The sequence below is a fragment of the Argiope bruennichi genome, chromosome 2 (assembly GCF_947563725.1).
Source record: "Argiope bruennichi chromosome 2, qqArgBrue1.1, whole genome shotgun sequence".
Taxonomy (NCBI): domain Eukaryota; kingdom Metazoa; phylum Arthropoda; class Arachnida; order Araneae; family Araneidae; genus Argiope; species Argiope bruennichi.
Window position 1 is genome coordinate 1301898 of NC_079152.1, and position 14873 is coordinate 1316770.

A 14873-nucleotide genomic window follows, 5' to 3' on the forward strand; every position below is an offset into this window, starting at 1 on the left:
ATTTTATTTTTGACAGTTCAGAAAAAGATTTCTCCGGATTAAAGCCATAATATTTAAATTCTATTTCAAATTCAAGCACTTCAATGCTTATAATTTGTAGTGTTTTCAGTAATTGCTACTTATATATATATATATATATATATATATATATATATATATATATATATATATATATATATATATCCTTTAAAATAACTGAGTTGAATTAAATAAAATTTTGCATTCTCATTATTTAAGATGACAAAGAATATTGTCCATTTTCCAGAGCTTACAAATCAATTAAATATTTAATTAATTAGAAATTAACTAACATTTCTTTTTAGGAAGAAATAGTGTTTTACAGAGAAAATTAATCCTGAATAAATATTTTTACACCATCTTAAAACTCAAGATTTTGCAATTTCAATGATTAAAATTTTAAATCCTTTAAAATTTACATTCACATTGAGCTGCTGTGTGGTTATTTTTTAAAATTTCTGTTTTATTTTTATTCATATCTTTTTACAGAAATCAAATTGATATCCTTATAAAGACAATATTTGAGTCGTAATACTAAGACTATTTTTGCAAAATAATCATCTGTCTAGAGAATTTTATTTCCTTAAAGTATGGCAGATTTTGGAGCATTATGGGTTCAGTACTTTTAAGAGCATAATATACCACCACTATTAGCCTTCTATGAACTGAGGTGACATAAGTCATGGAATAGCAATATGCAAATATACAGAAAGCTGTAACAACGCTTTCAAAATGCATAAATGGACATTGCACTGGCAAAGCTTCTATTTGTATTTCATTTAAGTGATTCGTGTGAAAAGGTTTCTAGCATGATTATGACCGCATGGCGAGAATTAACAGACTTTGAACGCGGAATGATAGTTGGAGTGTACCCGAGAATACCTAATTTCGGGCATAACATCCCACCATGGACCGACCGTCTGCACTTAATGACTGGGACCAGCGACATGAGCGTAGAACTGTCAATGTTAACAGATAAGCAACACTGCAGGAAATAATCGCAGGAATCAATATGGGACATACGATTGACTTGACCGTTAGGACAATGCAGCGAAATTTGGTTTTTGTGGGCTATGGAGGCAAAAGACCGATTAGAGTGCCTTTACCAACTGCAGGGCATTGCCTACAGCGCATCTCCTGGGATCGTGACCATATTCGTTGGACCTTAGAAGACTGGAAAACTGTAGCTTGGCCAGAAGTGCCACGATACAGTTTTCGTGGCACTCGAACCCTGGTGACAGGGTTCGAGTGCGACGCGGACCCCACGAGCCGAAGTTGTCAACAAGGTACTATGCAAGCTGGTGGTGGCTCCATAATGATGGGTCGTTTTTACATGGAATTAATAGCTCCTCTGATCCAACTGGATCGATAATTGACTGGAAATGTTTATGTTCAGCTACTTGGAGACCACTTGTATCCATTCATGGATTTCATTACTCAAACAATAATGGAATTTTTATGGATGAAAAGGCGCCCAGTCTCCTGGCCACAGCTGTTCGCGGTTAGTTTGAAGAACAATGGAAAATTTTGGACAGTTCCTGTGAATGATTTGGCTACCTAGATCGCCCGACATGAATTCCATGGAACGTTTATGGGACATAATCGAGAGGCAGTTCGTGCACAAAATCCTGCATCGGTAACACTTTCTCAATTATAAACGTCCAAAGAGGCAACATGGCGCAATATTTCTGTAGGAAACTTGGAACGACTTGTTGAGTCCATGTCATGCGGAATTGTGGCACTTTGCTGGGCAAAAGGAGATCCGTCACGCTATTACGATGTATTCCATGACTTTTGTCACCTCAGTGTATATTAAAGAATTTTGAACATATTAAGACGCATACATTATAATGGTAGCTAAAAATGTATTTAATTATTAACATTTTTTTTATTCACTCGCTTTTTTTGCTACCTATTTGTTTGTTCGGTATCAATTTTGCAAGCGATTTTAAACTAAATTCTTGATGAGTTAGAGACTTGAAATTTTAAACTTAGTTCAGAAGTGAACAACAGTGCAATATTAACTCTATTTCTTGTCTCTTCAGTTCAAATTTGTCACCCGGTATAGCTCATCAAGAATTTAGTTTAAAGTCGATTGCAAAATTTCTCACCCATACGATTAAAAAGCAGAAAATTTTTATTTAAATAATTATTTTTAAAAATGTATCACGTTTTTAAAACAGACTATAAAGTATAAAATAATTTCTCCTAGCTCCCATACGAATTTCTCACACGAATTTGGGGCTTTAGATTACCAAAAAACGGAGCATGTATTTTTTGACACTATTGCGCAAACTTGGTTTCTTCATAATTGATATTCCTGCTTAAAGATAAACATTAAAACAGCTTGATGGGAGAAAGTGGGAAAGCAATATCCAGGATGTCTCCAAAAAGTGGACAAACATGTATTTTCTTAATTATTGCAGTAAGGCTTTTACTTCCAATTCCAAATTTGATCAAATAAGGTAAACAAACTTATAAAATTACTTTGGCTACTGCAGAAGAATAAAAAAAAATTTTTATACGGTTCTCACTACGAAAAAGGTTTAACGAGTGAGATGCTTTTCTTACCTTCATCTATAAGCTCTATGCTTAGATCTGTAAAATTTTTTGAGATACTAAGTGGCAAATTTATTGACTTAGATTATTTTTATATTTGAGCTAGAATTTCGTTCTAATTTTCAAGGATAATAGACATATCACGAAAGATTATTGAAATAGCAAAACCAGAAAATAAAAACAATGTTATTTTTTTATTAAATGTATTATATAGTTGGTTCACCGGGATTAAAGGTCGCTAAAATTTTCAATTCAATATTTCATGTAACTTGGTGTTTATGACTTTTTCAATAAAATCATTTTAACCTACAAATTTTGATAGTCATACAACTATTTTAGGTGTTCATTGTATTCTGCGTTTTGCTACTTTTTTATACTGCTCTAAAATGTGTGTTTAAATTCGAAACAGAATTGATCACATTTCACCTAATACTTTTTTTTTTTTTTTTTTTTGCTGGAATTAAACATGTTTTTTTAAAAATTGTGAGTGCAGCAAATGAGATCGTTCAGCACTAATTAAGCATATTACAAAATATATATTTTTTAAATTTATACAATTTCTCAAACAGATATGATTTCTATAGGATGAGTTATAAATTTCTCTGAATCATTGCGCAATTCAGTTTTCAGTTTGGCTTTCAAAGAGGTTTAATTAAATGTAAATAATTGTAATTTATTTTGTTTCAAGCAATAAATATACAGGGTAATTAAAGTTCCATTTTGAAATGGTCATAAAAAGAAAACTACTGGATCAAATGTTATCAAACTCAGTTATAATTTAAAGGAGTTCATGGGAATTTCATTTCCTCCAAAAAAAAAAAAAAAAAAGGTTCAAAAACTCATCACCAGGGGGAAAATGAAGCTGTATGCAATATTGTTAAGCAAAATAAGACATGAAGATATCGACTTAAAATGTGTTTAATCGTTTCTAAAACGCGTTAAAAAGCATGTTCAGTGTGTGTTATCTCAAAAGCACTGTTTATGATGATAATCTAAACAATTTGACGGAATTGAAAGAAGCGATACACCGACGTGTACGGAACATTCCTCCTAATATGCTAAGAGCTTCTGTTGAAAATGCAGTAATGCGATTTAACTTGCTTTCGGAAAATGGTGAGGGCCACATTGAACATGCTTTGTAATACGTTTCAGAAACGATTAAACACATTTTCCTGTCCTATTTTGCTTAACAATATTGCATACAACGCAATTTCCCCCCTAGTGGTGAGTTTTTGAACTTTTTTTTAACGGAAAAGAAATTTCAATGACCTTTTTTAAACTATTACCAAGTTTGACAACATTTAGTCCAGTAGTTTTCCTTTTATGACCATTTCAAAAACTTTAATTATAGCCACCCTGTACTTCTGAAAAAATTATGAAAGTAATTTTATACAATTCATTGGTTTCGTAAACCATATTCAGTAAAATATTCTTGGCACTCTAAATTTAAGAAAAATGTTTCAGTCTTCTACGGTCAAATCTGACCGAGACATGAGGAATAATTTTAAGACAATTAACAATTTCCTTTTTTATGCCAATCAAATTTGGCGAAACTTCAGACGTTGAGTGACGTATCTTCTTCAAGACAGCTGATGAAAAGTATACAATCGCGTGTTTTTAGAAAATAATGGTAATCAGATTTTCATAATTCAAATTCACGTTTTGTCGCAAAAAAAGTGACCTTTTAAATTAGAATGTCAAGAATATTTTGTTAAATGTGACTCAGAGGATCGAAAGTCTGTATGAAAAATGAAATTCTGTAATTCGTCAAAACATTTATTGACTCATTATTACTAAATAAAATAGAATTATTTTTTAACAACTTTTTTAATAGATATGTGTTTTTATTGCTACAGTTTAGAAACTAGCTGTTAAACCATGATTAACGTCTGATTTGTATAATCTGGAGAATGTCGACATTCACCGGTGAATCTCGACAAACACATAGTCGCTTGGTGTATGTCCGAAATATTTGCTAAATACCCTTATTTCTGACTTTCACCGGTGAATGTCGACATTCACCATGCACTAATAGTGAATGTTGAACATGTCCGAGATTTATATTTTTTTCTCCGTAATTCAGTCGCGATAAATTTTTCGCCTCTCTTTCTGAGAGAAATAACTAAGAACTTAAAACACACAGTACTTTCAAAATGAGAAAGGAAAATAATAGAAGTAAAAAACTTACTTAATTATACAGTACGTTCTAAATGAGAAAATAAAATAATAGTAATAAAAAACTTACTAAATTATGTGAATCAAATCTTATTTATTGCAACAACTTAAACTATTATGACACTTTGAATTGCACAAGAGGCCCTTGCTTTTAAAACTGCATTTATTTCTGCAACACTTCCTTTTGCAATGACAGCGTGTATAGCCTCGCCCACCGCTTCTCGAATTAGCTGCAGCTGCTTCTCTCAGCGAAATTTCTTGAAAAGAAATCTTATCTATGGAAAGGAGCTTTTCTTTACAAATTTCGAACTGATTACGTGTGTAAAGCTGCTTGAGGGTACCATTTTTATTTGCTAATATATAAAAGTCGGAGTCTTCTATTCCAACAACAACCGCTAACACATTTCGGTTATCTGTACGACCACGGTCGACATCAGAGACTTGTATTCGTACAGTATCACCAATTTGAGCAGGAGGAAATTGATTTTGTGAGGTTCGTAACATTTTTGTTGCTTGCAGTAGAAGATTCTAGTAGGGGGAAAAGGAGAGTTCTGGCACAGTTTGACCTCAGTTGACCCCGGCTGAAATGGTGATAGCGAAACCCCTTCTCTGCAACTCACCCCCCCTTCCCAACCCCTTCGAAGACAGATAAGGCTTATCTTTCTTTTAGGATTTTGAAATTTTTGGAGGGTTTTTTTTTTTATTTTTTTTTTTATTATTATTATTTTTGGAACTTAGAATTTTTTCTGAATAAAATAACTACTAATTATTTTTTGTTACTTCTCGAATTTAAATTCTTCTTTTCAGGAATACCTTTAGATTTTATTCATTGAATGAAAATCTTACTTTGATTAATTCTCATGAAAGCTGTTTTATTGATTATATAAGGCATTATTTTCCTTTATTTTGTTTATTTGAATACTTTGATAAAATTTGAATTCAATAGGATTGAATAGAAGTATTATTCAATAGAATAGAAATTTTAAATAATAAAATTTCATTATTTTTTTTTCATAATCTGTTTTAAAGAAAATGCTAATATTTTATCCATTTGATATACATAATATATATTCCGCCAATATATTAGCTTTAATTAATTTTTCTAATCTGATTCCATTGACTCATTATGTTGAATACAAATTTTCCAATCACAAAGGTGATGATGAAATATTCCTTCAATAAAATATAGAAGTGATCTTTTAAGAAATTCTTTTAATGGTTAAGCATTTCTTAGATATTGAAATTCAACCCGAAATATTAATTTTCTAATGATTTAGAAACATTCAAAATGGAATTTTTTTAAAGCTTAAAATTGTCCAAATCGTTTTATCAAATAAATCTTAAAAGCGATACCTCTTACGTTTTAATTTCTTAAATGAAGATTAATGTGCTTATAGATATATAAGTCTACCTTCAATCATAGAAGTATATTCTAGATGTAATGCTTATATTAATCAAAACTCATAGAGACTATCTTTCGAAATGTTATGATAAAAGAGTTGTATTTGATCTCGTGCACATAGTTCTCTGCGTCACTGAATATTTTATCGTAAAAATTTAGTGAATCTTCGACAGTACACACTTTTAACCTAGATAATTCAATTTTATAAGGATTTTATTTTTCCTGACTTCGAATTCTTACAGCAGTATGAAAAGATTTCTAGAAATAGAGTTAACGTTTCATATATTTAAATTCCACTTTTTTCCCTTTATGATCGTGAATATTTTTAATGTTTGTTTTTTTTAAATATTATAACTGAATCATCTTTTTTCACTTCTATGAAAAGTTTGCCTAGATAAATCCTGATAAAAGCTATTTTTTTTTATTATTTCAAATCAGTTTTATAAGGAATTTTTCTTTCAATTTATCAGTTTTGATTGAATTTTAAGTCCTGATTCAAATTTACTCTTTGCATTGAACATAATTTTTCCAATGAAAAGGCGTTGAGTGAGTATTTCTTCAATAAAATAAAAGACTTATCATGAAAAGAAATATCTTAGATGTGAATAAGTTTTCCTTAGATAACGAAAGTAAACTCGAATTCTTAATTTTCTATCGATTTCAGTATGAACACAACACGAAATTAATTTAAACTTCACCGCTGCAAGTGAAAAAAAAAATTTAGTTAGAGAAATAGATTTCATTTTAGCGATTTTTCAAGAATTAGTTTTTTTTATGAGGATTTATTCTTCTAATTTGGTAGCTTTGACTAATTTTTCTTGCAAGTTTCAAATTCTCTCTATTGTATTAACATAATCTTTCAGTAACAAAACTGATGCCAGCGTAAATCGTCAATAAAATATAAAAGTAATTATATTATAACTTCTTGCGTATGAATAAGTGTTTTCTTGCATAATGAAATTTGTTGAAATTAAAATAAGAATTTCATCCTTTTATTAATTACAAGCACAACAAAACTGTGCACTATTTTTAAAGTTCAAGGCTGTTGATGAAAAATTCTTTCGACTTAGAGAAACAGACTTCACTCTTTCGTTACAAGATTGCGTTATTATCTTAATCTTTAAAAATTTTAAACATTTCTAGCGGAAATGCTGAAAGTTAAATATATTACTAATCGAGTTTTAATTCCTTAAAATAGATGCGCTAACAGATATATCAATTTATCTTCAGTAATAGCAACCATCAAACCATTTATTTTATATTCAATGCATATTTTGTCCACGCACTTGCACTGGAAGCAGATTACTTACAATTTTTGCAAAAATTAACAATAAAAAGATTGTATTTTAATCCGTGTCCGCGTTTACTGGAGTACTTCTTTGCCGATTATTTTATCTTCAAAAAGGTAATCTTTATGCCAAAGAAGTCAAAATGTATTATCGAACACTGGTCTTGGCGATTACGAAGTCTCTGACCATAATATTAGATTATTACAACTTAGAATTAGGTTTTAAAGACAAAATTTATAAAATATTACTCGTGGTGAAATATATCAAAATAAACGAATTAGAAATTTAATATATTTTATGTTTAATTTCATTTAGTTTTAGTTTATTAGTTTTCACATTTAGTTTTATTAGTGTCTAGATATTTGTATCAGCATTAAAAAAAAAATGATTATTTCCGATTTTTTTTTCCCTGTAAAATTTTCTTTTCTTTCTTTCTTTCCTTTTTTTTTTTTTTTTTTTTTTTTAATATCTAATCCGAGAAATGAAAATCTATTGCTCGGAAATTTTTTCTTCTTATTTTTAACAGGAATCTGTTTTTTCCAGTAATCTGTAATGTCCCAGTTTTCCTATTCTGTAAAATTTCGTTCTAGAAAAGTAAGATCAATCTGAAAAGAGATTCTTTCTGCTTCAAAGAAAAATCGGAGGAGAAAGAATTTTCGATGCTTAATTCTTTTTCGAAGAATTGATCAGTATCATTTTGATGTATAATGAAATTTACCAACTTTATCTCAGTATATTCTCATCCATACACTTCTAAAACTTTCAATCGCTTTCACAAAATTTCATTAATTTCCGCTAATATTAACGATCATTCGCCTAAATATAAAAGCACAAACCAAAAATTAGAGATTTTTTTAAGTCTTTGATTATTTAATTTCGTTTTAAGTTGAAACTTTTAACGATATTTTAAAAATGTAATGCATTAATTGAATCTCATCTGTTCTCAGGTTTTAATTCTATATGCATATATTAGATCTATGAATTTATTATCATTCATGCTTCCCATAAAAGAATATTTTATATATGATGAGGATATTAATTCTTTTCATAAGCTGAAAATTCATAAGTTATATTCATAAGTCAAAGAACTTCTCAATATCCATACATACTTTTTTCAAAATATCTGTATCTTTTGGTTTCGAACATTAAAAGTTCTCATCATTGAATGTTAAAAACTAACAATTACAACCCCTCAGCCATGAAGACTTAGACAGACAGCTTAAAATTTGCTTCAAATATGATAGAAAAGATTTTTTTTTTTTAAATGCATGTTACAACTCTTTCCGGTGATTACTTGTTTACTTTAGTGTTTCACCATTTATTTTCATCAAAATGGAATATTCGATCATATATTACTAGTCATCATGATAATTTTTATCACGCATTCTTTCACATGAATAATGCGTTGAAATCCCGACATCTTACTAGCGTATAGATGCCAACTTAACGAAAGAGGAACAAGTACCCCAGCACATTCAATATATGAAAAAAAAAAAACCCAAATCATTTATGTTTGGTGATTTCTTTCAAAAAACTTTTATTCGAATGTCGAAATGCTCCTCATATTCCTTGGGAAATGGGATTCGCCGATATATCTATGGTTTTGTCAACCTTATTGGCGAAATTTCTATCCTTCAAAAGAAAGATCTTATCGAAGATATCTTTTGATATGTCTACAATATAAAAACAGACAAATTGAGTCATGAACTAGGAAACAAACATAATCTTTAAGGAAACTTTGCCATTCTATTTATTGAATTAAATTTTTGGTAACAGACCTTATACAGAAAAATGTGCAGATTTTAAACAAATGATTCATTTCTTTTTAATAATATTATTTTGAATATGTTAGCAAATACATCCGAGATGTGTATTGTCTAGGATTCAATGCCCTGGTCAGTAAATAAAAGTTGTTTCTTATAAATACGATTATGTTTAGTGATAGATAATATATACATATATATAAATTATCTATCTTGAAAAGTTTGTAATAGAAAATATATATATATATATATATATATATATATATATATATATATATATATATATATATATTCACTCTGCTATACGTTTTTCATCATGAAAAATTAGTTAGTGTTTATGCATTTATTACTTTATATAAATACAAGAAACTTGCTTAATCATCCTTTTAACCTTAATGGAAAATGAATGTGGAAACAATTTCTATAATTTCAGAAATTCCTGAATATTTCATCGGTTTTATAGAAAAAGTTAATATTGTTTGTGTCAAATAATTGCATTCGTATATTTTCTACAAAACCGACGAATGGAAAAGAAAACACTAAGTTTTTGGTAATCACACATAATTATTTGGAAAAATACGCATACATTCTTTCCAAATAGGCAATACCTTTGAAAGATGAACTTAACGAAAAAAAAATTACGGAAGCATTAATAGTAGAATGATATATTTGAATATTCAAATTCAAAAGAGACCATATGTTTTACTAGAAAGTATTCAGTCCGCTTGAATATTCCTCAGTATAAGTTTGAAAAATGTGATGTGTATGCAAGACATTTAGGTTGTCAGAATTCGATTATTTCGCAGGTAAAAATTAATGGTAATGGGCAGTTACATGGTACCAATATAAAAAATTCGTATTATTTAAAACACTTGAAAGATTTTAGTGGAGAAGTAATGAAAGTACGTTTTAAGAATAAGAACTTGAAGATACGATGGACAACAAAGGAAAAAAATGGGAAAAAATATTTTATATATATATATATATATATATATAAAATTTTTTTCAGAAATGTTCCGTAGAAAATTTATGCTTTTGCTTTATTTTTTGTTAAATTATTAAAGAATATAAGAATGTGAAAAATTATTTCTTTAAAATTAATAATAAAATAAAAGCATAAATTTTCTACGGAACATTTCTGAAAAAAATTATATATATATATATATATATATGAAATATTTTTCCCATTGTTTTCCTTTGTTGTCCATCGTATCTTGAAGCTCTTATTCTTAAAACGTACTTTCATTACTTCTCCACTAAAATCTTTCAAGTGTTTTAAATAATACGAATTTTTTATATTGGTACCATGTAACTGCCCATTACCATTAATTTTTACCTGCGAAATAATCGAATTCTAACAACCTAAATGTCTTGCATACACATCAAATTTTTCAAACTTATACTGAGGAATATTCAAGCGGACTGAATACTTTCTAGTAAAACATATGGTCTCTTTTGAATTTGAATATTCAAATATATCATTCTACTATTAATGCTTCCGTAATTTTTTTTTTCGTTAAGTTCATCTTTCAAAGGTATAGCCATTTTGGAAAGAATGTATGCGTATTTTTCCAAATAATTATGTGTGATTACCAAAAACTTAGTGTTTTCTTTTCCATTCGTCGGTTTTGTAGAAAATATACGAATGCAATTATTTGACACAAACAATATTAACTTTTTCTATAAAACCGATGAAATATTCAGGAATTTCTGAAATTATAGAAATTGTTTCCACATTCATTTTCCATTAAGGTTAAAAGGATGATTAAGCAAGTTTCTTGTATTTATATAAAGTAATAAATGCATAAACACTAACTAATTTTTCATGATGAAAAACGTATAGCAGAGTGAATATATATATAGCAGAGTGAATATATATATATATATATATATATATATATATATATATATATATATATATATATATATATATATATATATATATATATATATATATATTTTCTATTACAAACTTTTCAAGATAGATAATTTATATATATGTATATATTATCTATCACTAAACATAGTCGTATTTATAAGAAACAACTTTTATTTACTGACCAGGGCATTGAATCCTAGACAATACACATCTCGGATGTATTTGCTAACATATTCAAAATAATATTATTAAAAAGAAATGAATCATTTGTTTAAAATCTGCACATTTTTCTGTATAAGGTCTGTTACCAAAAATTTAATTCAATAAATAGAATGGCAAAGTTTCCTTAAAGATTATGTTTGTTTCCTAGTTCATGACTCAATTTGTCTGTTTTTATATTGTAGACATATCAAAAGATATGTTTGATAAGATCTTTCTTTTGAAGGATAGAAATTTCGCCAATAAGGTTGACAAAACCATAGATATATCGGCGAATCCCATTTCCCAAGGAATATGAGGAGCATTTCGACATTCCAATAAAAGTTTTTTTGAAAGAAATCACCAAACATAAATGATTTGGGTTTTTTTTTTTCATATATTGAATGTGCTGGGGTCCTTGTTCCTCTTTCGTTAAGTTGGCATCTATACACTAGTAAGATGTCGGGATTTCAACGCATTATTCATGTGAAAGAATGCGTGATAAAAATTATCATGATAACTAGTAATATATGATCGAATATTCCATTTTGATGAAAATAAATGGTGAAACACTAAAGTAAACAAGTAATCACCGGAAAGAGTTGTAACATGCATTTAAAAAAAAAAATCTTTTCTATCATATTTGAAGCAAATTTTAAGCTGTCTGTCTAAGTCTTCATGGCTGAGGGGTTGTAACTGTTAGTTTTTAACATTCAATGATGAGAACTTTTAATGTTCGAAACCAAAAGATACAGATATTTTGAAAAAAGTATGTATGGATATTGAGAAGTTCTTTGACTTATGAATATAACTTATGAATTTTCAGCTTATGAAAAGAATTAATATCCTCATCATATATAAAATATTTTTTATGGGAAGCATGAATGATAGTAAATTCATAGATCTAATATATGCATATAGAATTAAAACCTGAGAACAGATGAGATTCAATTAATGCATTACATTTTTAAAATATCGTTAAAAGTTTCAACTTAAAACGAAATTAAATAATCAAAGACTTAAAAAAATCTCTAATTTTTGGTTTGTGCTTTTATATTTAGGCGAATGATCGTTAATATTAGCGGAAATTAATGAAATTTTGTGAAAGCGATTGAAAGTTTTAGAAGTGTATGGATGAGAATATACTGAGATAAAGTTGGTAAATTTCATTATACATCAAAATGATACTGATCAATTCTTCGAAAAAGAATTAAGCATCGAAAATTCTTTCTCCTCCGATTTTTCTTTGAAGCAGGAAGAATCTCTTTTCAGATTGATCTTACTTTTCTGGAACGAAATTTTACAGAATAGGAAAACTGGGACATTACAGATTACTGGGAAAAACAGATTCCTGTTAAAAATAAGAAAAAATTTCCGAGCAATAGATTTTCATTTCTCGGATTAGATATTAAAAAAAAAAAAAAAAAAAAAAAAAGGAAAGAAAGAAAGAAAAGAAAATTTTACAGGAAAAAAAAAATCGGAAATAATCATTTTTTTTAATGCTGATACAAATATCTAGACACTAATAAAACTAAATGTGAAAACTAATAAACTAAAACTAAATGAAATTAAACATAAAATATATTAAATTTCTAATTCGTTTATTTTGATATATTTCACCACGAGTAATATTTTATAAATTTTGTCTTTAAAACCTAATTCTAAGTTGTAATAATCTAATATTATGGTCAGAGACTTCGTAATCGCCAAGACCAGTGTTCGATAATACATTTTGACTTCTTTGGCATAAAGATTACCTTTTTGAAGATAAAATAATCGGCAAAGAAGTACTCCAGTAAACGCGGACACGGATTAAAATACAATCTTTTTATTGTTAATTTTTGCAAAAATTGTAAGTAATCTGCTTCCAGTGCAAGTGCGTGGACAAAATATGCATTGAATATAAAATAAATGGTTTGATGGTTGCTATTACTGAAGATAAATTGATATATCTGTTAGCGCATCTATTTTAAGGAATTAAAACTCGATTAGTAATATATTTAACTTTCAGCATTTCCGCTAGAAATGTTTAAAATTTTTAAAGATTAAGATAATAACGCAATCTTGTAACGAAAGAGTGAAGTCTGTTTCTCTAAGTCGAAAGAATTTTTCATCAACAGCCTTGAACTTTAAAAATAGTGCACAGTTTTGTTGTGCTTGTAATTAATAAAAGGATGAAATTCTTATTTTAATTTCAACAAATTTCATTATGCAAGAAAACACTTATTCATACGCAAGAAGTTATAATATAATTACTTTTATATTTTATTGACGATTTACGCTGGCATCAGTTTTGTTACTGAAAGATTATGTTAATACAATAGAGAGAATTTGAAACTTGCAAGAAAAATTAGTCAAAGCTACCAAATTAGAAGAATAAATCCTCATAAAAAAAACTAATTCTTGAAAAATCGCTAAAATGAAATCTATTTCTCTAACTAAATTTTTTTTTTCACTTGCAGCGGTGAAGTTTAAATTAATTTCGTGTTGTGTTCATACTGAAATCGATAGAAAATTAAGAATTCGAGTTTACTTTCGTTATCTAAGGAAAACTTATTCACATCTAAGATATTTCTTTTCATGATAAGTCTTTTATTTTATTGAAGAAATACTCACTCAACGCCTTTTCATTGGAAAAATTATGTTCAATGCAAAGAGTAAATTTGAATCAGGACTTAAAATTCAATCAAAACTGATAAATTGAAAGAAAAATTCCTTATAAAACTGATTTGAAATAATAAAAAAAAATAGCTTTTATCAGGATTTATCTAGGCAAACTTTTCATAGAAGTGAAAAAAGATGATTCAGTTATAATATTTAAAAAAAACAAACATTAAAAATATTCACGATCATAAAGGGAAAAAAGTGGAATTTAAATATATGAAACGTTAACTCTATTTCTAGAAATCTTTTCATACTGCTGTAAGAATTCGAAGTCAGGAAAAATAAAATCCTTATAAAATTGAATTATCTAGGTTAAAAGTGTGTACTGTCGAAGATTCACTAAATTTTTACGATAAAATATTCAGTGACGCAGAGAACTATGTGCACGAGATCAAATACAACTCTTTTATCATAACATTTCGAAAGATAGTCTCTATGAGTTTTGATTAATATAAGCATTACATCTAGAATATACTTCTATGATTGAAGGTAGACTTATATATCTATAAGCACATTAATCTTCATTTAAGAAATTAAAACGTAAGAGGTATCGCTTTTAAGATTTATTTGATAAAACGATTTGGACAATTTTAAGCTTTAAAAAAATTCCATTTTGAATGTTTCTAAATCATTAGAAAATTAATATTTCGGGTTGAATTTCAATATCTAAGAAATGCTTAACCATTAAAAGAATTTCTTAAAAGATCACTTCTATATTTTATTGAAGGAATATTTCATCATCACCTTTGTGATTGGAAAATTTATATTCAACATGATGAGTCAATGGAATCAGATTAGAAAAATTAATTAAAGCTAATATATTGGCGGAATATATATTATGTATATCAAATGGATAAAATATTAGCATTTTCTTTAAAACAGATTATGAAAAAAAAAAATAATGAAATTTTATTATTTAAAATTTC